This window comes from Poecilia reticulata, linkage group LG10 (genome assembly GCF_000633615.1).
Source record: "Poecilia reticulata strain Guanapo linkage group LG10, Guppy_female_1.0+MT, whole genome shotgun sequence".
NCBI lineage: Eukaryota > Metazoa > Chordata > Actinopteri > Cyprinodontiformes > Poeciliidae > Poecilia > Poecilia reticulata.
In genome coordinates this window covers 16,215,999-16,228,775 of record NC_024340.1, presented here as the reverse complement: position 1 = coordinate 16,228,775, position 12,777 = coordinate 16,215,999, and the positions used below count along the sequence as shown (strand labels likewise).

The 12,777-nt window shown below is 42.7% G+C and overlaps 1 protein-coding gene across 4 annotated transcripts in view; it reads right to left on the bottom strand.

Annotated features, from left to right (window-relative positions):
- Positions 1-12,777, bottom strand: part of bcorl1 (BCL6 corepressor-like 1) — a 43,941-nt gene that overhangs the window by 16,507 nt on the left and 14,657 nt on the right. The window contains exon 1 of one of the 4 annotated variants that reach the window (XM_017307159.1): positions 10,838-11,057. The exons of 2 other annotated variants lie outside the window; for them this stretch is intronic. The gene's annotated coding sequence lies outside the window, so the exon portion shown is untranslated. Of the gene's footprint in view, positions 1-6,915; positions 7,038-10,837; positions 11,058-12,777 lie in introns of those variants that run through there. One more of the 4 variants, XM_008420663.2, reaches the window with a different exon arrangement.

The following is a 12,777-nucleotide window of genomic DNA, read 5'->3' as shown; positions in this document are numbered from 1 at the left end:
AAAGCAGCTGAGTGTTTCAGTGTTCATGTCTGAATAACGGTTTAGTTCAGGTGGCTAAATGCGTTTGTGGTTTAGGAGTAACATCAGGAGATGAGCTGATGTCATGTTGGTTGAACAGCTGATCACAAATTGTCACCAGGTCAGGAGACTTGGGTCTGGGACAGATTTTAAACGCAGGTATGAACTCACATAGCGGACCGTTTGCAGTCGGATCACACAGCATTCACAGCAAAATCAAAAAGGCCCAGAGAGCGTTTTGGGTGAGGTTTTCCTTTGTCTTAGTCCGACTATCAATTTCGAAAGGGAACTACTCTTTTTAGGAAAATATTTGAAGTTAGAGCTAATGCACTTGTTGCAACATGAGGAGACTATGAGTCACGCAAATAGCCAACAACAACCACATCACCTCTTTGCCATCATGCTGAGGCTTTTCTGCCTAACTTTGCTGACTAGCTTTACCGCTAATGATCTGTTTGTGTTGAAAATCAAAAGAGATATTTAAATCAGTCCAACAGCCCTCCTTTCAGCAGCAGAGTAACAAATATAAATTGACTAGAACATTAGACAACATAAAAAAGGAACAAGATTTCCACAGGAAGAAAAAAAACCCACAGAGGGTTGAATTTCCTAAGTATTTGTCCACAGCAGATTGCTTCTGTCTTTCCTTTTTTAATCACTTTTCAGATAAAACAATATCAAAGCAAAGGAAATATTTCCACGTTTACACAGCGGGTCTTCAGGCGCTACTATGATTTTTTGCTTCACTTCTATGTGAACAGTTTACGACCCCAAAGCGATTCGCATTTGCAGAAGAAGAACGTTGACATCACACAGCAGCGCGTTGTTTACGATCTATGGATCAGTTTTACAGTTTATTCAGCAAAGGGAGCCGACAGGATTGTCACATCATAACAACACACAAAACAAAGCTAACAAAAAGAAAGCACAGCTAAATGCAACGGCGTTTTGTGGAACATTAACTTCTGCAGAGAAGTCTGTTTGGATGCGTAGTCGGTGCCAAGAGTGGTGGGATTGTGATGTGATGCGTTTCCCTGACACAGACTTCTTTCATAATTTCATAATTATAATTTTCAGCCGTTGTTTGTGTCTGGATTTACAGCGTCTGGCTTCTTCTGGTGCAAAATTACAATGCATGTCTCTCATTAGTGACGTAAAAGTTGAATTAAATGCAATATGACAGTTCCGACTGCAGACGCAACCTGATGCATATCCAACTTAGTATCACATGAAAGTAGCACAAATCGGGGAAAAAAGTCGGGTGTGGGTCACACGTGGGCTAAAAATTTGCATTTTGGTCGCATTCAGCTGCTGTGTGAACATAGTCTCGTTAGCTTTCAAATTATGACTGATTCAGCCAAATCGGAAGGTTTTCAAGCATGAGAGACTTCAGCATCTAAATCAAATTTAAGTCCAGACTTTAACTAGGCCTTCCTTTTGTTTTATGGGCCATTGTCTTGCTGCATAACCCAGGTGTTCACGACCTGAACATCACAGACTGATGGCTTTTACCTTCATTTTCTAAGAGAAAGGGAGAGAAAAAAATCATGGTTTAATCAATTACAGCAACTCTTCCAGAACCTGGAGCAGTAAAGGTCCTGACACTTCCACCATATTTCGCTGAAGATTAAACGTTGCTTTTTGGAAATACCACTTTTTGCCAAATTCTTCAAAAAAGTTTCCCTTTGTCTCATTAGTCATGAGTTTTTGGGGTTCAATGAGATATTTTTAAGTCAAATGTATGGCGGATCTTTATGTTTTTATTGCTTTCATAAACAGAAGCTGTTTTTGCCCGGTCTCTTTCTTGCTGTTGATTCATAAACACCGACTGTACCTGATGCAAGTGAGGCCTGCAGCACTTTGGATGTTATTCTGGGTTCTTTTGTGAAGAGGTTGCGAAGGGTTAATCAGAGTTAATTCACGATTTAACAAGTAGGCAATTACTTTATTTACAGGTGAATGAATGGGTTGGATAACTTTTCCCACCTTAATTAATAAAATCGTTTGAAATCTGCATTTTGTGTTTACTCTGCTTGTCTTTATCTGATATTAAAGTTTGAACACGTCTGCCAAAAAAATAAAAACAGAAGAAAACAGAAACTGCATGTCAGCAATGTATTTAGAAATGTACTACCGGCACATAAACACACATTTATCTGGCAAATGTTGCCAAATAACTCAATATTCCTTAATCCTTATTTTAAAGATATGTATATAGAAAAAACGCATTTAACCTAAATTAAAAAGTCAATTTGAATTGTACATGTGTTACATTATTTTGGTTTAAACACCATATTTGTTAGAGCCACCAGCTGGACTAGTGAGTAATGTCTAACCTGTCATTACTCTGGGCAAGCAACAATTGCTTTTCCAGAGTAATAGACTAATTATATCTTACATCACCTATGACACATAACATAATTAAAAGATTTTTACAATTTCAAGGAAATGTCAGCAAACAGTTGTCACGGAGATGTGATTTGGAAAATCAATCGAATTTAAAATAAATGCATTAAATCATTTTTTGGACAATAAAGTCTGTAGGTTAAAACACAGTAGCATTTTGCAGAATATCGCATCCCAAAATAAATCAATGATACTGACAGATCACTGCTGTAAAATACACAGGTAGCTCACACACCGCTGAAGACATCAGCAAGACAAATCTAAAGAAATCTACTGAAATGCAAACCCGCTGCACAATGTCTTAGAAAGTTATACAATGCCTTTAAAGAATTATTCACACCCTTCAAACTTTTTTTAAAATTTCCACAAACTTTAGTAACTTGTATGTGTTAAAACAACACAGAACACTGAGTATTGTGAAGCAGAAAAAAAACAATATTTTCTAAATGTTTGCAAATCAAAAGCTGAAAAGTGCCGCATGCATTTGTATTCAGAAGCCCAGAATTATTAATTTTTTATGGAAAACTCCTTTCACTGCCTTTTAGGGTATTTTTCTACCAGCTTGCACATGTAGAGACTGACCTTTCTGCCTTTGTTCTTGAACAAAATAGCTCTAGCTCATTCAGACTGGATGAAATCTGTGAACACCCATTTTAAAGTCCGGCTGCAGATTTTCAGACTGGCCGGTTCTAAGACATGAAATCATTCCATCGTTGCTCTGGCTGAACCTCTACCCCAGCCTCAAGTCTTTTACAGCCTACAACAGGTTTCCCTCCGGTACCGCTGTGTATTTAACTCCATCCACTGACCCTTTTCCACTAGCACCTAGCAGCAAAACTCGACTCCACACAGTTCTGGTGGTTTTCCATTACAATTGAGTAAGCGCTCTAGCGGGTGGGGTTGACGTGTATTTTGACAGCCTTGGAGTCCAAAACGTAGTGCAATACAACATTGGAGGAGAAGGAAGCCATGTTGAACACTCTTCTCAGTCTGTGGTTCTGAGTGAGTTTTCACAAATGTTGGGTCAGATTATTGCAACAAGCCAATCAGTGATGGTTTTTTGTGTTTTCAGTCTGAAACCCAGCGAAGTGGCTCCAAAACGAGGCTGGTACCACAGAACTGTTGCTGGTGGAAAACCAAGTTGAGAAGGTGCCACTAGAAAAGAGCCACATCTTCCCATCAATCCTGACCCGATTTCTGTCCCTGCTGAGGAAAAGCATGATGCCGTCACCACCATGTTTCACCCAGGGAATGTCCTGCTCCGTGTCAGTTCTCTCCACATGTAACATTTTGCATAAAAGGAATAAAAGTTTAACTTTGATCTCATCTGACTGAATCTTTATTTCTTCTGTTTTTCATTGTCTCTTTAAATGGGATGTTTCCAGGCTTTCTTTCAGCAATCCCTTTCTTCTTGCACCTCTTCCATAAAAGCCAGATTTGTGGGGTGATCGACCAACAGATTGTTCCATCTGAGCTGTGGATTTCTGCAGTTCCTCAGGAGTTACCATGGGACTCTAAGCTGTTCTCTGTTTGATGCCGCTCTTGCTCAGCCTGATGGATGGATGTACTGCTCTCTCAAAGCTGCTCTCTGTGAAATGTTCAAAGCTTGGGGTATGACTCAAAACTTAACCCTTTAAACTTATCCACAACTTTCTCCCTGGCCTGTCTTCATGTTTGCTCATAGATGTTATCAAAAAAATAAAAAATAAAAAATCTTGCACTGATTTTCAAGTGGGAACCAAAATTGCAACATTTGTTACATTTTTAGCTGGTACTATTCGCTCTGTGTCAAATGATCCAAACCCTTTGAAAAACCTGTTCCCCTCCTCACCTGTGGGGGAGCTGCACCAAGAACCACTTAAGAAAACGACACAAAAACCTCTGAAGAAGACGCTAAACACAACTTCTTTCTGTATGAAATGTAGATAAATGGGAGTGCCGTTGGATTTTAGCAGTTGTCTGATTTCTGTTTTGGCTTTGACAGAAGACCATGAGCCATTTCTCTGTTTGGTTGTATTTACCCAGAATGCCCTGCGTTATTGTCTGCTTCCTGCTTCTGGAGCGTAGCTCAATTAAAGTGGATCAAACAGGGCAATTAAAGCCAACTAAATAGCTCTCCCAAATAAAATCACAGAAAATTCATTAAAATTTGTGGCTGTAATCTGGAAAAATGCGTCAAAGTTTAAAGGATAAGAACAACACTGAACGGTATTGTGTACGTCACGCTCCTACCTTTTCTGCAACATGCATCTTATTCAAGTTTGAATAAATGTTTGAGGTCCTGCCTTGGTGACATTTTCAGGTCAACAAGGGCTTTAAATGATCATCCTCATTGCATTATATCCCTATTAATGAACCCTAATGCATGTCAAAGAATAAATGCATGTAAGCGTACGCAGCAGAGTATCAAACATTTCAGAGAAAAACACGCTGCCTTCAACAGATAGGTGTGAAAATGGTCGTCTATGGACATAATTCAAACGCCCAAATCAATATCAAACAGTTGCTGACAATAACCTACACACTAATTATTCATGATGCTCAGGGCAGAGTAATGTTAACAAAAGAAGACATCGCAAAATGACTTTGGTTCTCACTGAGCTTCCAGATCTTGGTCACTGGACTTATATCCATCTGGGGTGGGCACAGGTAAGTGGGCCGAATAAATTGAACGATGCCAAATATTACATAGAAAAAAATTGAATGGTGAAATCTGCTACGCAGTACATGATGCAGATCTAATTTCCAGTAATAGCCCAGTTCTAATGCAGCCTGTCCATGCATTACTTACCCTGTTGTATCAAAATAACCTCAAATCAACAACTATAGCCATTCAATCAGCCCAGAGCTAAAGGACAGAATATATTTTCAACACCACTAAATAATTTCTTACTGACACTTGCTTTTATCTGTCACTTCAAACAGGAGCTAGTGTTAAAGTGGCCTCTGACCCCTGGTCTCCGTGGTCTGTCCTCCGTATGACCATACATTAATCCATATATGAGGCAACCACTAAACTAACCTTTATCTGCTGCAGCGTTTTGCTTTACATAAAGTCCAAGAGAGCAGAAAGTGATAGACTTAAATGAGAAAAAGTTTTGATTGTTATCTTACAGAGATAACAATCAAAACTGTAATAACATAGATAACTATATCACACATTTAATCATGAAGCATCCGTGTGCACAGGAGGAGCATCCTGGATGAAGGTGGAGGTGAGCGCACCAAAAAGGCTCTACAAATCTGAGGTGAAAGCTTTGAATGCTATGGAAATGTTTCACCTTTGAGTCACTGGAGCCACAGCGAAGATGATGCACATATACTGACAGACAGACACGTAAAATCTCTGCGTGTAATCTGCGTGTTCAGATGAGAGAGAGGGGGAGAGAGGGAGAGGGGAAAGCAGCGATGCAGATGCCGCTCCGCTCCGTGGAAAGGAGGGTCTGCATACATTACCGTACAACAGTTGCTTACAGCTAGTTTGTCTTTGTGCTCCGATCGCGGTCTGCTCCGCAACATCTGAATCCATTCGCTCGGATGTAGGCCAGCGAATGCATGCAGAGGTCCGCGCACACGCCGTGGGCAGCAGACGAAAACAAAAAAGTGGAGGCTGGGAATACCTCTGAGAGAGAGAAAGAGAGGGAGAGAGGGATGAAAAAGGGGAGGAAAAACAGCCACATTATTCTGTTGTGGCCCCCCTACTTCCATCCGGTCAGCCCCATGTCCTGATCAGCGGTTCCCAATGTCACAGCTGAAAAAAAAAAAAAAAAGAAAGAAAAAAGAAAAAGTGCACAAAAAGCCCACATGCACGCTGTGCTGGGGCAGTCGGCATAAATATCAGCACGGACAAACTCTGGAGAGCTCCGCGTTGCTCCCTTTCTCCAGCATAATGGGAGGACCGGGCTCTCAGGTGACCGGTCCATCCGCAAGCAAACATGGACTCTAACCGGGCAGGCGGCTCGCTGACAAAACCAGCGAAGTGACGGGAGAGCCCTGCCAGAAGACCCCCACAATCTGCCACATCTGCGCCCGATAAGGTCAGTCAACATCCGAGCAAAGTCAAAACAAGAGACCGAAACGAGACGCGAACTAAACAACAACAACAACAACAACAACAAAGTAACACATGACAAACTAACGATTATTTCCATTGGCCAAAAAAGCACACAAACTGGACCAACTGGTAGGTAGGTGAGAAAAAGTAGTCCACTACAGAGGGGCAGCAGAGGGGTGACAACTTATTACCGGGTCCGGCTCGCTGCGTGTTTATCCCCGGCCGCCCTAATGCTGAAGTGCTCCAGCCTCTCTTATCGGCCCTTCACCGGACCGACTCACGGAGCCACTCCGGCGTTGAAAGGCATTCACCGAGCCTCTCCTCTCCGGGCCCCCCCCCTTGTTTCTTCTTTCACTCTCTACCTCCAAAACTGAACCAATCCGGCGCTAATCAGCGAGCGAGCGAAAAGATGTCTAATGACACAAACAGTTACGAACCCGCTCGTCCAGATGGCAAGTGAAGCGACGTGCAGGCACGACTGTGGTGGATAGATACGGCCGTGTCCAGCCTTTCGCCCCGGCCGTCCGCGGCTGCTCACTGATCTCGACGGTTTTCGGCTCTAAAAGTCCGGGGTGGGGGGGCGGGAGTAAGGGAGGAGAAGAAGGGGAGGGTAGAGAGGGGGGGTCGTCAAGACAGTCCGTTCCGTATCTCCAGCCTCCAGTCTGGTGGGAGAGAGCGGAGGGAGGGAGAGGGGCAGGAGGGTGCGCGGCGACAGCATGGGAGATGTAGTGCTCGGCTCTCCACGCCCAGCGTTGGACGCTGGAGAGGCCGGGAGCGCTCGGAACTGCAGGTACCGGCATGCAACGCGCGCTCCAGCCGCTCAGGGGAATGGGGGATCGCGACCAAAGAGTGTAACGGTGCGCTAAACTGAAAAGGCTTATCGGGGCAACGAAGTAATGAAATGCGTGTGTGTGTGTGTGTGTGTGCGCGTGTGTGTTTCTTTCCTTCTTTCTTTCTTTCTTTTTTTTTTTTTTTTTAAATAAACAACGCGGGGTTGCGATTATCACGGAGCGTCTGACTGAGTCAGCCCACGACAGGTCAATTAGCAGTCAGCTGGTGAAACGGGCTTTAATAAAACCCAGAGTGGCAGAGGTTTGGGTCTGCTGCTGGAGGACTAACATGAGGGAGCGGGAGGCCCTCCAGCTGCAGCCTGACGGACAGAGGGGGATTTTGAAACATGTTTTCTTCAAAGAACCTTTGGTCTTTTGTGGCCATGCCATCTAACTTCACCAGTCTCTTTATGAGCTTTAGTTTCACATACATGGCCAACACCAGGTGGGAAACACAAGCAAATTTTTAAATAATTTCTACTATATTTACCTTGTGGATGCCAAATCAGTAAAGTGATATAATGAGGACCAGAATTAGCCTTTTCCTTTTACCTTGTTCTTATTAAAATAGTTTTTTTTTCCTAATAAAAATATACAGCACGGAACTGATCAAAAGTATCAAAAACATAAAATGCTTAGTTGCAAATTCACAAATTTGCATTGTTCCACAGAGATTCAGCTCAATTAAAATTAGATTTTCATTTTACTGAATCGAGCAGCTGACTTTGAGCCAATACAAAGACACTCAAAATAAGGCTGGGCATTATTTTGAATAAGATTTTTAAGTTTAATTAGAGAGAAAACACTGCTTCTTACATTTTAACTCACCCACATGGGAAAACCCATCTTACTGGCTCCATTTTTTAAAAGCTGATCTTAAATTGACTTCTTGACAACTTAATTTTTGCTGAAACCTCATGTAGTTTACATCATCACTGAAAATAGTCCAAATAGACCGTAAAGATGATCCAAAGCACAACACTGATGAGAAATAACAAAAACATCTCAACCTTCAGTCACAAATACAACAAACATGAAAAAAAGCTAAGCTGATGTTGATTTTCTGAGAACTTTTGACTTTTAACTCGACATTATGTTAATCTCACTTCTTTATATCTACACAATGTGTTTCTGATTAAAACAAATCTATCCTTATAATCTCATCTCCTTCATAAAACCCAGAGATGAGCTTTCTGTGCTTATGTAAATCTCCATTGTTCTCAAATCAAAATATACCAATCTGAGACCTTGTCAATCAGAAACAAAGACCGTTTCACATTTATGGTGATAGCAACTGCTAACAACTATTTATAATGACGACGAAGATGGTAATTAAACAGATTTTAAACTAGACATGGGTCGATCACAGATGTCAAGGTATACCAAGGCTTTTTCATTCAAAACCAATGAGCACAGAGTGAGAAATCGCTGCCCCTCCCCCACTAGTTGCTGCACTACTTATTGAATGGCAGAAAGAGAGCTGCTACATTTTTTTCCCTTTCAGGAAAGTAAATTCAGCTGTTTGTAAGTATTTTTGGTTACAAAAAAGTACAGCTAGTCAATAAATGTTACAGATGTGGTTATCACAGCTACGATAGTTAAAATGTCAGATTATTTTAGCATCAGAGGAAATAATTGTTGATTTTGTGTTTGAAATGCTATATAATTCTGTTAAAATGTTACGTTTATACAGAGCAATCGTGGTATTTTTACTTGAGAATCACATTCTGGCCCAAACGCTTTGAATTAGAAAACCTAATGAGTGAACCCTATTGAAGCAAATATTTAATAATGATGATAAAGACAGCGCCTCTCTCCCTCTCTCTGTATTGTGCATCTTCAGCGCCGACATTGCAGAGCAGTATGTCAAAATCACATTTCCTGTTACCGTAAGGGTAGTTTAGGTTCTGGATTCAGTTAGGTGGCTTTAACTCCAGTTTGCACAGTCAGATTAATCCTAGTTTACATTCTCATTTTTCTGTGCTCACATCATGACAGGTAAGTCAATGGAAAACGACAAGATTCCCCCACCCCCCCTAAAGATAAACAGCCACAGGTCATTCAGCTCTCTTACTCCATAATCACATTTTGGCACAGTAGTTAAGCGGTGCAGGGGACTGCGCTGTAATTAGGCCACTCGGTCTTACCTGAATCCAGAGAGCAGAGCAGGCCTGCTGCTTTGCACGGGGGATCCACTCCTTTAGTAACAACAAATATCTGACTTTTCTGAACTCCAGCCTGGTGCCTGGTGGGGAAATAACCGCCCAAAACGGCCGGGCTGAAGCCGCCGTGTGGTGGGAGGAATTAGTGTGGCTGCTGCCGCCGTGCAGGACAACGACCCTGTCCACAAACTACTTCGCTGCTCCGCCGTGCTGGAGACTCCAGCATGCCCTTCGCCATTCGCCCAGCAATGGCTGCGTGTAATCGGACAAATCGCTGACAGGCGGCCAGATGAGAAATCGGCAAAACAAATACAAGCGGCCGATCAGTGAGGAGGGAAACGCCGTAGAGAGCCGTAACAGTCACACAAAGTGGGCAGCTGACACATCGCATTGTGTCTGAGCCTGGGGCAGCGGGCTGGGGAGGGGGGCAACCCGGAGACCCGAACCTCCGCGCAGGAGCTCCGGATGAAATCCCCCGGCTGCGACCGGCTGCTTTCTTTCACGGACTCCACACCGGATGTGTGAAGCTGGGAGTTTCTTTTTTTTTTTTTTTTTTAATTTCAAAACTTGTTATCCACGCCATTATTATAAATCAGGGATGTGGTATTCCGCACAAGCGACGATGGCAGCTGCGATGCCACGGATGAATGCACTTTGTTTATGTTCAAAGGCCTGTTTTTATTTTGTTCAAAGTGTGTCGTCTTCAAAGTGGGCTCACATGCTCATCTAAGTGTTAGTCATATCGGAGATTATCGACCCTATTTAGGCCGCCATGCTTCACGGCGAGGAGGATGTCCCGTCTAAGTTGGTGCTTCACCTGGTCAATAATGTCGAGGCTGCGGGGAAGTCAGGACACGCAAACCCACAACAATGCCCTTCCATCTTGGTATAAGTGATCAATTATTCCACAGTAAGCTACAGGAAGGACATCAGCCGCTCACAGAAACAGTCCAGAGTGATGTTATCCTCCAGGTTAATGGATGGCCCTGTGTGCTATGTTGTGTTAAATCTATCTCCGAAATGTTCAAATCGCATCCACGGGGGGCTAAACTGTGTCAGGATCTGGATTTTACCCCGCACCCGGCACGCATGGACGGCACTTCCACGGATGTCATCCCCACAACTTGGCTGTCCGTATACATGTGACACGATCCCGCATTTAATGCCGCGGGATAACAGCGAAACATCACGCCAACTACTGTGGCTCCTTCGAGACACAAACCGGGAGGGGAAACGCAAATATCCAGGTCAAAGTTTGGCAGAGTTTTACTCGCCCTCGGCAGCGTTGTGCAATGCCCCCTTTAATGCCCCCTGCTCGCCCGTAACGCCTTTGTTATTAGTAATCGCATGGTATTGCACCGTCTTACCTTGCGCTCCGAGCCGTCGACAGCCTCAAAGCCCGCACACAGCGCAACAAGCGGCCGCTGCCGTCGCCCGGGCTTCGGTGAGGGGCCACGGGTGGGATTTTTGAAGCAGAATGAATACAGTAAGCAATTTTGGCTTGTCCTCGCGATCTTCCCTTATTGCCAGTTTTCGGTCTGCAGCAGCTGGAGATGAAAATCGCGCACCCTGGGTCCTAGCGCCGGGATAAGCCCTACAGGTGAATAACAGGCAGACATGCTGCTCGTTGTGTCTCAGCCTTTCATTTTGGAGTCTTCAGCTGCTGTCCCCCGCATTATCTGACTGATATATAACCCCAAAACAACCGAAATAAAGCGAGATGTTATTCTGAATAAGCAAGTATTTGATTTGAATCACACAGGCCAAATGTAACTTTCGCAATAGTGAGGGTTGGAAACGCTGCTTCTGCCATTTTAACTCACAAACAGGTGTGAACACAGCACACTAACTTCCCCTTATTGACTCCAGCTAAAACACAGAGCTTATTTAAGGAGGAAAGTTCTTGTTTAAGAAAGTACTCACATTTGATCTCATTACAACCACAAAACACAACATGTTTGATTGTGATTTTATGACAGATAACACACAGAAGTACAAAAATGGGATGGGGAGTCAGAAGTCAGATCATACATTGTTGTCACTTTTATAAGAAACAGAAATCTGGAAAGTGCGGTGTGCTTATGTATTCACCTAGCCTGGTGAAACTCAGCTCTTATTTGCTTCAACAGAGGATCTCAACCTTCGGCCACTGAGAAAAATGATTGCTTACTCGAGGTGTGGATTCTGTTGAAGTTTTACATTTTATTCAGTGGCTAACATTTGGCCATGACGTATGTAATGCACCAGTTCGACTGGAAACAACCATACTTTGCTGCCTTCAACTGCTTTCTCACACATTATCTGACTGGAATGTAATGCAAAAACAACCGAAATTCTGGTTATTCTTAACCATCCTTTGCTGGTAGTCTTCATGCTTTGCTGGTTCCATCCTTCGAGGACAGAGGTGCCAAGCTGAACAAGCCGACTGTTGATGTTAATTCAGTATTTTGGAAGCATGGCCAACATGGCTTCATTCACTTCCTCCACTGCATTTGCTAAACTACAGGCAGACTACAATTCTAAAACAGGGCAGAAAATAAATGTCATCATTCACAACCTTTCTTTCTGTTCGCTGATTGGTTGCAAGTCTACCACAGAAATCAAGTTCAATAGGAGAAATACCAAAAGGACATGATAACTGAGCAGAGCTGAACATAGGAAGTTAATGGCCAGGCTAATATTGACCCTTTTTAATAAATAAAAACCTTTAAATAAAGTCCAGTGGAAGTAAATGCCTTTAGAAGTCACCTATTTAATATAATCTTGGCGGCTCTGTGAAACCTTCAGCGAACAAAGATTATGAAGACCAAGGGACACACAGGTCAGAGATAAAGTTGTAGAGAAATATAGCTTGTCATAAAATTGCACTGTATGCCAGATATGGGGCCAACAAACTTTAATCTTTGATTTCAGTTTGTTTTTTCCCCTGTGTATCCCAGATTCACAGATTTAGATTAAATTCAAACCACCAGAAGAAGGCATGGTGCTGTTTTAAATGAGCATGATTTTATGTTTAATTACAGACTTCATCTTGACTTTCATATTAATAATGACTAAAAACATTGCTTCTGACACTTCAACTGTCTTCACCTGAAATGTTTAACATTTTCAACTGAAGTGAAAATGTTTTATTTTCACTTCAGGTGAAAATAAAACATAATTTAACCTCCAGTTAAAACAAAAAGCTGATGTGAAATCATCAAGTTTAAGACGGATGGATGGATGGATGGATGGATGGATGGATGGATGGATGGATGGATGGATGGATGGATGGATGGATGGATGGATGGATGGATGGATGGATGGA